Genomic DNA, 11,841 nt, shown 5'->3' on the forward strand with positions numbered 1-11,841 from the left:
ACCGCTCATCTATATACAGAGACAACAACCCCTTCTTATAGAGGTGCACACAAGCAACAAGGATAAGGGGAACATACTTCAAGGATGATGGATACAGTTCCTACGTCTGGTGACACACACTTCTCCAGGATGTATCGTCCTGGAGAAGAGGTAAGTATAGGCACATTCACCTCCAGGATGAATCATACCATGACAGCATGGTGTGATGTAGAGCGTCCTGGAGACGTAAGGATAGGCATTTCCACCTCCAGGATGCATCATACCATGACAGCATGGTGAGATATAGACCGTCCTGGAGAAGAAGTTAGTATCAGGCACATCCTTGTCCAGGATGCATCATGCCATGACAGCATGGTGTGATAGCATAATCCTGGAAAAGTAAGAATAGGCACTTTCTCCTCCAGGATGCATCATCGTACTTTAGGCCAATGGGTGCGGTCCTTACTGGGTATAAAGAAATAGGGGCTCATTCTGGAGGAGTACCAACACACATAGGATACACCATACTGTCAATATATCTGTTATTGCTAAGCCCACTACCAAGCTGTAAGCTGAATGTGTACATTCTTCAAAGATATATTTTCTAGGTCTCGTGGTTCTTAGGAGAAAAATTAGAAGAACAGTTTCAAGAAAACAGGAGGATCGAGACGAGAGGCAAAAAAGGAAGAGATGCCCACCTGAGGTTAGTATCTCATCACAGACATGGCCGTCTCCGTTGGATGTGTCTGTAGACTGAGCTGGATACCCTAAAAGCTCGTTTAGATAATAGTTGAATAAGTCTTCAGTTTTCATTTTAAAAAATCCGGGCAATCTAATTATAACGTACATCTTTTAATATTTAATTAATTGGCTTTTGACATTTGTATTGTATTGGCCAATCAGTGGTTTAACCTTATTGACCTTTTATTCATTCTCATTACCGCTCATCTATATACAGAGACAACAACCCCTTCTTATAGAGGTGCACACAAGCAACAAGGATAAGGGGAACATACTTCAAGGATGATGGATACAGTTCCTACGTCTGGTGACACACACTTCTCCAGGATGTATCGTCCTGGAGAAGAGGTAAGTATAGGCACATTCACCTCCAGGATGAATCATACCATGACAGCATGGTGTGATGTAGAGCGTCCTGGAGACGTAAGGATAGGCATTTCCACCTCCAGGATGCATCATACCATGACAGCATGGTGAGATATAGACCGTCCTGGAGAAGAAGTTAGTATCAGGCACATCCTTGTCCAGGATGCATCATGCCATGACAGCATGGTGTGATAGCATAATCCTGGAAAAGTAAGAATAGGCACTTTCTCCTCCAGGATGCATCATCGTACTTTAGGCCAATGGGTGCGGTCCTTACTGGGTATAAAGAAATAGGGGCTCATTCTGGAGGAGTACCAACACACATAGGATACACCATACTGTCAATATATCTGTTATTGCTAAGCCCACTACCAAGCTACAAGACGAATGTGTACATTCTTCAAAGATATATTTTCTAGGTCTCGTGATTCTTAGGAGAAAATTAAGAAGAACAGTTTCAAGAAAACAGGAGGATCGTGATGAGAAGCAAAAAGGGAAGAGATGCCCACCTGTTAGTATCTCATCACAGACATGGCCGTCTCCGTTGGATGTGTCTGTAGACGGAGCTGGATACCCTAGAAGCTAGTTTAGATACCAATATGGTATAATGTAAGTGTAATAGTTGAATAAGTTTGGTCATTTAACTCTGCATAGCCTCTTAGTGCCCAGAGGGAAGGGCGGTCCTTCTAGCCATGGTTCCCCAGAGGTTTCCTCCACAGGGGGTTTTTCCTCTCCTGAGTGCTGAAGGACGACTCTTTGTGAGTCCAGAGGCTTCCCCCATCTTGGTCCTCTTATAGGACAAGTTTGTAAGAGCCACATGACCGTTTTATAATGCAGAGTAGAAAAATGACATTTGACTTATCAGACAAACCCTTAATAAATTAATTTAAAAAAAAAAACAACTAAATTTGATTCGTCTTGAGAATATTCAATAAAGTCAATTTAAAGTATTATATTGAGTCCATTGTGTTTTTCGTTATGCATTAAAGTATCATACATACTATTGGGCAGTTGTTGGTACACTTAAATGTCATGTCTTGAGGCACAGGGAGACCAGGATGGGGGAAGGTTATTAAAAACTCGGAGGAACCTGTAAGAATATTCTGGGTTTCATTCCTAATGGTCTGAAGAAAGTACCTCCGTATCTGTTCTTTTAAGGGAACCAATGCTGTATTGCTATAACTTTGAAGAATTTCTGGGTATGTTTTTCTTTTTGAAGAGATGCCTCAAACCCGTCCATTCTCATCATGAAGAGAGATCCAGAGATCACGCGTGTTGGGGGTGGGGTGCTCTGCATCCACGTGTGGAGAATTCATTTTCTAGCAACTGCAGATATTGTCATTAATACATTTTTATCACCTTTTAAAATTCTTGCATATGTGCAAGATGCCTAGGATTGCCCATTCGCCACAAAAAGCTCTTCATTTGCCAATCCTGCCATCGCAAATCTCCACTGTCGGATCCAGAAGTTCCATATAATGAGACAAGTCCAAAATCAGTGGAATAAGTCAACTAAACCCTCACTGCATTCTGGACAATTTAGGTTACTAGAAAAGACAATTTATACATCTACGGTGTACACACACACATACACATACATATATATCTATATGTATATATATATATATATATATATATATATATATATATATATATATACATATACACATACATACGTATGTGTGTCTGTATATATCTACTATATAAAAGCCTAGTGGCGTGTGTCTGTGTGAAAAAAAAAACCAAGCTGCAGCACCACCTGCTGGGCGAAGTTATACACTGACCTACTAAATTCTTAGTGTGTGTGGGGAAAAAAACTCAGAAAGGGCTGAAATTTGTTAATTTAATTTGTTAATTGTTAAAAGTGTTTATAAAGATTTTAAAAAAAATATATACATATTTCTTGAAGGAGAAGTGACAGTTGGGAGTGGTTGGTGGTTGCCGGGGGTGACAGTTGGGAGTGGTTGGTGGTTGCCGGGGGTGACAGTTGGGAGTGGTTGGTGGTTGTCGGGGGTGACAGTGGGGAGTGGTTGGTGGTTGCCGGGGGTGACAGAGCGAGAGGAGTGTGATACTCAGGACCGCTGAGAGAGATCCTTGTGTCTGGATAGACATCTGGATAGATGTGGCGATAAAGATGAGGTGATGGAGAAGAATGATGAGGTGGCGACATGTGGACAAAACCACGTTAAAAAAGGGCGCTTACGTCGGGAAGTAACGCTTTTCCCCTGAGGAGGCCTGGGCTATGGCCCAAATGCATGACAAGAACCTTTTTAACACCTTAAGTAGCTTGATTTGACTAGAATGCATGAGTATCATGCACGGGTTAATTTGTATATATATATATATATATATATATATATATATATATATATATATATATATATACATACATATACACACGTATGTGTGTGTGTATATATATATATATATATATATATATATAAACATACACACATACATACATATATATATATATATATATACACATATATGTATACATACATACTTATATGTATATACACACACACATACACCTATATATATATATATATATGTACAGATAGATAGTTAGATAGATATGTATATGTGTGTGTATATATATATATATATATATATATATATATATATATATATATATATATATTAAGTGACTGGAATGTGATAATGTTACAATGAAGGCAGTAACAGAGGTGGCAGTAAGACATACCCTTTATCCCCACTTCCACCACTGCCAGATGCCATCCACAACCTTATAGTTCCTCTTTTACAGAGTTCCCCTGTACAGTGCCGGAGGAAGCATTGTGGGCACCCTAGACCCCCCCCCCCCTCTCGGCCAGTAAAGCCCCTCTCCCCTCTGAAATGGCTCAGACTTTAGCAGACGGGAAGGAGTGGGGTCTGCATCTCCTTGTCGCAATAGAACAACATGCTGTTCCAACCAGCCCTGCACAAATACATATTCACTAAATATGAAGAGTCTGGCATTCTCCCTGATGCTGAGCCAGTACAAGACGTGGTTGGCTTCGCCATCTGTGGCATGATGACACAGTGCAGAAATTGTGTCCTATGTCCATGTATTGATGCCTATGGAGGTTCATGGAGACCAAGGTTTAATCAAAGACTGACAGGTAAAACAACATGACTTCAGTAATGGAGACAGAAATGTAAAAGACACTTCAGTCTCTAGAGATTCATTAGCTGTTTTTCTTTAACGCATAGTTGCCTACTCACCCGGAATGTGCGGGAGACTCCCGCATTTCTGGGAGACCTCCCGGGAGAGCAGGGCAACCTCCCGGTTCTCGCCCCCGCAATAGATAAGCGTACAAGTGTCGGGGGGGGGGGGGGGGGCTTAATGATGCAAATATTGCATCATCTTAGCCAAAATGATGCAATTCATCAAACCCCGCCCCCACACGCCCACCTTCCCCGGGATCTCCCTGAAGCCAACGAGGAAAAGTTGGCAATTATATGATAACATATCCTACTTGTAAACCAGGAATCACCCCAGATTTGTATGTGTTGACCTCTGTCCCAGATATCTGCAGGTCTGAAACTCTTTCCTAATTCTTCTCGTCTCCACCTATCCGCACAACTGCTTCCAGCATGAAAACCATAACTATTCAGTGTGTTTATCATTATGTGCGAGGTCAGAACTCTATGGTATCATTATCTGCGTCCTCCTCACTGATTGGTTGCTGCAGATAATTCCCAGAGTGCACCACGACTGGCGATGAAACACTAGGATGACTCAGACGGAGTAACCCGAGTCCATGAGATCTTTTTTTCCCGTCATTTCAGGGTTTTATGGAGAGCTGAATTCTTAGGCACTGGGTTAGGTCATGCGACGGATCAATGTAGAGGAAACTATACGTTCCTGACTCATCAGCAGTTTCATATTCTCATCATTATTGTGATAGATTTATGTCTCCCATGACACTGTGCACAGTAAGCAACAGACAAGAGATGAGTCAGAAATACAAGTTGCCTTTTGTCCTGTAAAGTCTGTTACACAATGGCGTGTGAATCAAAACACGGTCTTTAGATGCCAGGCAACACGTATCCCGCAGACCCATACGAACACTTTTCTTTTAAATATAAATATTACCATGTCGTCTTCATAGCAAAAATCCACAAAAATGTCAAGTTCATAGTTTTATTCCTGGTTTACAAAGTTGGGATAACCATCTGCCTGATTTAGGTTCCACGTAAGCGCATTTGCGCAGCATGATTAAAGATCCATCTTGGTGCAAAATTTGCACACAGAACCTGCGTCCATTTATAGAGTCGCACGTGTCTTGCACCTACCGAAGCAGATCAGGGGGATTGCGGTGAAAGGAGATAACAGTACAGAGAGAGAACGCAGACACAAGTTAAGCACCCACCTTTTGAGATGCATCTTATTTTGAAATACACTAGCAGAGAGATGAAATAACATTTTGGAATTAATGATGATTATTGCTACATCTTTGCTCTCAGTTAATTGGGGATGGGAGGGGGTCCTTATATGGGGGGGGGGAGAGGGTGACACTTCACTTCTTTGTTACACAGTTTAGAATAAAGCTGTCTCCTCATTGGCTGCAACATAATTGTGTGTTATTAAACCTCCGATTTGCAATCAATATTATAACTCTATATCAGTTTTCCCCAGTTAGCCCTTATGAACCATTTACCCCTTATTAACTATAATTAGCGATTTGTTGTTAGGGAAAGAAGTAGCCACGTGAAAAGGTAAACATCAGTCATAAATTTATAGTGTGGAATATGATAAAACAAAATAAATTGGAATTTTTTGCACCTGATATTATATATACATATCTCCCACCTGTTCCCGATACGATGTTCCCGCAGATTAGGACTTTTGTCCTCTTTGCAGGTTTCCCGGACTCTCAGGAGATTTGCAAGTCTCCCGCATCTGGCAAATACCTAGCCAAAATAATGCAATTCGCGGTCAATCGTGTCATTTTGGCCCAGCCCCCTGCATCAAAACATAATTTGATGCGGAGGGCGGGGCCAAAATGACGCTATTGACAGCGCCCCGCCCCCTCCTGCACTCTAGTCACGCCCCCTGTCCGGGATCTCCCGGACTTTAGTGCCTAAGAGTAGGCAAGTATACATCACGTGACCTCTTCGGCACAGCACCGGGAGGTCACATGACATACCTAGAGCACTGTGCTCTCCTTCCTTCCTCAGCTCGGCCTCTTTTGTTGCCCCTCACTGGCCTTCTGAGACCACCAGGGATATTTATAGAGCGTCGGTATATGCCCAGTCTCATTCGTTACATTTTACTAGACTGCTAATGCTGATATCTGTTTGCTGTTTATTATTGCACTTTGCGTCGTTATTTAATAAGCCTACAAAGGTCCGGGGGAGTGCAAAAAAACGACAAGGCCGCTGCAGGACTGATCGAGACTCAACCCCGGAGCCTGAAAATGAGAGTGCAAAAAATAGATTGAGACCCGGAGGAACAGAATACAAGGCCCGGCTATTTATAGAAGACTCCAACAGATGTTATTACAGAAAGTACTAAAAGTATATTTGCATGCAAAGTCCTTGGTAATCTCTTATCTTATGCCTGGTGTGCTGGAGTAAATTCTTGGTATGTGTTAGTTTGGACAGTTGCACAGTACCACTTCTCTTGCAGTAAATGCTGGATACCATTTGCAGTGTTGGAATGAATCACTGGAAATGATTTAGGAAGAGCACACACAGTAGAGCACCTTGTTTTTTTGCATCACTGGTCCCACCCACGGCGCCTAAAAGATGCCCTCGCGGGACATGGTTCTGCCAACTAGAGAGGCAACAAAATCTTTATAGGCACAATTCAAAAGTGTAAACTTCATGTCAGAATCCAACCTTCTCCCTCCTACCCGTCAATCAAATAAACTTTTTCATTTTGTCTCCTAAAACACTGCTCAGTTTAGCTTTATTTATGGCTCACATTTATCATGATAGTGGACTTGTTGTCTGGCAGTGGTGTGTGAAGTTTTTCATTACAATGCAGTGCGAGTTAAATTGCAAGTGGTACAAACTTAATTTCCATTTGCAGAGTTGACATGGCCGTGCACCTGTACACACGGCAGGGGCTGCCCCTGATAAGGCCCCTCTCCCCCACTGTATGTCAACAGGATAATCTTGCTCTGAAATATCAATTTTCGCCTCTGCAATGCTCTGCAAAACGTGGCAACACCAATGAGCCTTCTCATCCCATCCAGCCTATGACTATCAACCAAGATATTATCCATAGAACAGCTCTGGAGCCAATAGTTATACTGTATACATAAGCAAACAAAGGGGGGGGGGGGTTCCTAGTGCCTGGAAAACTCCCCTCCAAGCCTGGGGCACTGTATAATTGAGGTGACTGGACCCTGCCCCTGCTTCACACGGCTCTGCTTGAAAAGGGAGAGCTACGTGCACCTAACAGTAGTGCACACAGCATTGCCCATGTATATTATGGGGATAGGAACAGTTGGAGAGCAGCCAAGCACTGTCTAATATTATAGCCACGCCCCCATTCATGCTGGTCACGCCCACTGGTGGCGTGGCATTAAAACACCCCCCTCCTCTACAAATCCTGTGTTTGCCCCTGGTATACTGTGCTGCTGTTAATTCACTGAATTCAACCATGATAGTTGACATATTAGTCCCTGTTATTGAGACCTGGAACAGGAGACCCTTCTAGAACTTGAAGCTTTGTCTCTTTGGTGTGAGGTTGTCGCTAGCTCTATTGGGTCAGTGCCTAGTGGCACATCGGTCGGTAAGAGAGCCATAGGCATTAGGGATTCTTACCCTGTTCATAGGCAAACCGAAGGAGGGGGGGCAAGTGCCTGGAAACCCCCCTCGAAGCCTGGGGCACTGTATAATTGAGGCAATTTTACTGGCATTTATGTGTGTACCACATTACTGTTCCTGCTGGAGATATCGGTGATCATCTGACAGCCTCTACAAGACCCTGAGTAGCTTTTGTCTTCTCCTCCAGGTCCTGAGTTCCAAGGGTTTGATTGAGATTGAGATTGACCTTGGATGATATTTGCTTCTTTGCTTCTATGTAAATTCAACTTTTCCTTCTACCCCCTGATCCTGTTTGGGCGGTATAATGGGTGGGTGACCGCTGGTCTGCTGATAGTAACATGCCAATAGTACTAAGAATGCAATTTGGAATATGCCACCACAGGTTTTGGCTTGACATTGTGGAGTGATGTGTATCATAATAGCATATTGGTGTGTTGAATGTTACACAATCCATTATGCGTCTATCACTAGTCAATCATTGTGCAAGCTTCTGTTACTTCCCCATAACCTTTGGTTCTAACCAGCCATCCTGCCACCACATTTGCTGTTCTCCTCTCACTCTGGCGCCAAGTTAAAGTCCTTTCTTACCCTAAACACCGCCTTCTACTTTGCCAATAGTTCTTGTCATGGCAATTGGGAAATTCATGTTTTTTCTCGTGGCATTAATGGCTACAGCGCAGGGACAGAACAGTCCATTGCCAAGCCCCAAAGCGAGGTGCCCAACAATGCCATTCTCAACAGAGCATACCCAGTTTGGCGCATGCACTACTCAGAAGCGGGCTCCTCAGGCGGTATCGGGGGGCTCAGAGGTCCTCACCTCCAGGCCTATATGTGCCACATCCCCTGAAATAAAGGAGAAAAATATCAAATGATGCATAATATATATTAACAAAAAGAATGGATGAATAAATACAATAATACATTTAAAACATTTAGAAAGATGTAAAAATAAATCCTGTAATAAAGGTTAAATATATTTAAGTATATAATATAATAAGATAATTCTTTAAGTGACAGAATAAAAAATATATTAAATAGTATGTGAACTACAGAAAATAATAATACAATTACAGGATGAGTATTAATGATTAGGAAGCTGCCATTAGCGTTATATTTAAAGTAAATCAAGTATAGGAAATAATAGTAATAGAGATTACAGTACAGGAACTTATAGCACAAATAATAAATAGCGTAGAGAGAGAAATAAAATAATTCAAACCGTTCAAAGTACAAGGGTAATTTTAACGCATTTCGCCATCTGTATGAGGATTGCTCAGTGAGTTCTTTAGAGAGAATTTGCTATTGATTTGGTACATAGCATGGTATTTGCTTCGTGAGACACGTTCTTGTCCTTTGAAAGATTGACCAGATACAGATGTTTTGAAGAATATTCCTTGCAGCCACAACAGAAATTATTCTCTGAAGATCTCCCATCCGCCCTATCACTATCAATCAAGATGTCATCAATCTTCACTGTGTCATCACTATAACCGAGTCTGACTTATCTCTGCCAAAGAAGCAGAGAATCTGACTTCAGAAAAGAACCTACAGGTTAACCTAGTTCTCTTTGTATGATCGGAATCTATTAAAGTCCAAATTTTCATTGCAGTTTTATAGACCTAATCACAGAGGGCCTGATTCAGTCTGAACATTATTGCATGTTTTAAAACACACTGCATATACGTCCAATACATATGGAGAATATAAAGTCCAAACACAACCCACAGAAAACAATAATTCAATTAATGAAAAACATTAAAAAAAAAAGTTTTTTTTCTCTCCATAAAACCTTTATCAGAATCTTATTAATGTCTACGATTAAAATGCATTTTTACAGTTGATCCTGATTGCAAACACATGTTATAGCTGCATACACAGCCGTCATCACAAGTAATCGGCACTTACACCTGACCTGTAGCTGGTGCAAGTTATACGACAGAAAAACACGTACCTGAGAGATGTCCAAAGCTTGAATCGGACGCTGCTGTGTGCGCTCCAGCTTGGCGCGCCCTTACTGTAGATTGACTACGTGCATACGCCCAGTCCCCTCCCTGTTGTGCCCCTTTAACACTTCTGCCTCACAGCGCTGGGGTCATGAGTTCAATTCCCGACCATGGCCTTATCTGTGTGGAGTTTGTATGTTCTCCCCGTGTTTGCGTGGGTTTCCTCCAGGTGCTCTGGTTTCCTCCCACACTCCAAAAACATACTGGTAGGTTAATTGGCTGCTATCAAGCTGACCCCAGTCTGTGACTGTCAGTGTGTGTTAGGGAATTTAGACTTTAAGCTCCAATGGGGCAAAAATATTCTCTGTACAGCGCTGCTAAACTGACGGTGCTATATAAGTACATGATGAGGATAATGATGATGGTGCCAGATGGGGTGGGTTTAATTATATCAGAAACTGCTGATTACCTGGAAGTTTCACACACACACAATGGTCTCTAGAGGTTACAGAGAATGGTGCGCAAAACGAAACACATCCGGTGAGCGTCAGTTCTGTGGGTGGAAACGCCTTGTTAATGAGAGACGTCAGAGGATAATGGCCAGTCTGGTTCAGGCTGACAGGAAGGCAACAGTAACTCAAATAACCATGGGTGGTATACAGAAGAGCATCTCTGAAGGCCCAGCACGTCGAGCCTTGAAGTGGACGGGCTACAGCAGCAGAAGGCCACACCAGGTTATACTACTGTCAGCTAACTGAGGGTACAGCGGGCACAGACTCACCAAAACTGGACAGTTGAAGATTGGTAAACCGTTGCCTGGTCTGACAAATCTCGATTTCTATTGGGACACGCAGATGGTAGGGTCAGAATTTGGCATCAAAAACACGAATCCATGCATCCATCCATCCATCCTGCCCTGTGTCAACGGTGCAGCCTGGTGGTGATATAATGGCGAGGGAGATATTCTCTCGGCACACATTAGGCCCCTTAATACCTACTGAGCATCGTTTAAATGCCACCGTCTACCAGACTATTGTTGCTGACCCTGTGCCTCCCTTTATGCCCACGGTCTACCCATCGTCTAATGGGTACATCCAGCAAGCTAACGCGTCATGTCACACAGCACACGTCATCTCACGCTGGTTCCACGAACATGACAGTGAGATCGGTGTACTCCAGTGGTCTCCACCATCACCAGGTCTCAATACAACAGATCACCTCTGGGATGTGGTGGAATCGGAGATTTGCAGCCGACCAATCAGCAGCAACTACGTGATGTTATCTGGTCAACATAGGCCAGAATCTCTAAGGAATGTTTCCAGCACCTTGTTGAGTAGTTGCCACAAATAATTCTGGGTATTTCGGGGGCAAAGAGGGGGTCTTACCCAGTACTAGAAAGGTGTAAGTGCCCACTGAGTATATACTGCATAAATGCACAGTATATTATAATATATATATATATATATATATATATATATATATATATTGCATGGCTGTATATTATAGAGTAGGGTATATACTGTGTGACTGTACAATACCGCTATATACTGCATGGTAGTACAATACAGGTATATATTACATAGCTGTATAGTATAGAGTATACACTGCTGCATCTGAGTTATTATTGCAGTATGCAGCAGATTCCTGCACACACAGGCATGCAGCTAGCATGCAGCTTGTATCCTTATGCTTTTGGCTGTAAAAGCCAGTGTCACTGTCTGCAAGGATGTCTCAGCCCTTCCCTCGTGCACCCTGGATGGGGGAACGATGAGCTAAGGATGATCAATCCTCTGTTTCCAGGCAGGTCGGTGATGTGATCCTTAGCCTGACACCGGCAACACTGCTGATCCATATTCATAACATTACCCTGTGTTGTCACTTTCTATATCAGAAGCTTTACACTATCCATTTTTGCTAGCCCGTCCCTCCCTCCCATCCCGGGGATTGGCCGGAGCCCTGGAAGCTGGCTCGTCCCATTGGCTGTCTGGAGCAGCTGTCAGATAAAAGAGCTCCCTTTATCCAGCAT

The 11,841-nt window shown here is 42.7% G+C and overlaps 1 long non-coding RNA gene across 1 annotated transcript; it reads left to right on the plus strand.

Moving 5' to 3' along the window:
• Positions 1-560: 560 nt before the first annotated feature.
• On the plus strand, positions 561-2,039 carry LOC142101216 (uncharacterized). Its single transcript, XR_012678974.1, has 2 exons — positions 561-682; positions 938-2,039. It is a non-coding gene; the product is annotated as an uncharacterized LOC142101216 (long non-coding RNA).
• Positions 2,040-11,841: the final 9,802 nt, after the last annotated feature.

The sequence above is a fragment of the Mixophyes fleayi genome, chromosome 9 (genome assembly GCF_038048845.1).
Source record: "Mixophyes fleayi isolate aMixFle1 chromosome 9, aMixFle1.hap1, whole genome shotgun sequence".
Lineage (NCBI taxonomy): Eukaryota > Metazoa > Chordata > Amphibia > Anura > Limnodynastidae > Mixophyes > Mixophyes fleayi.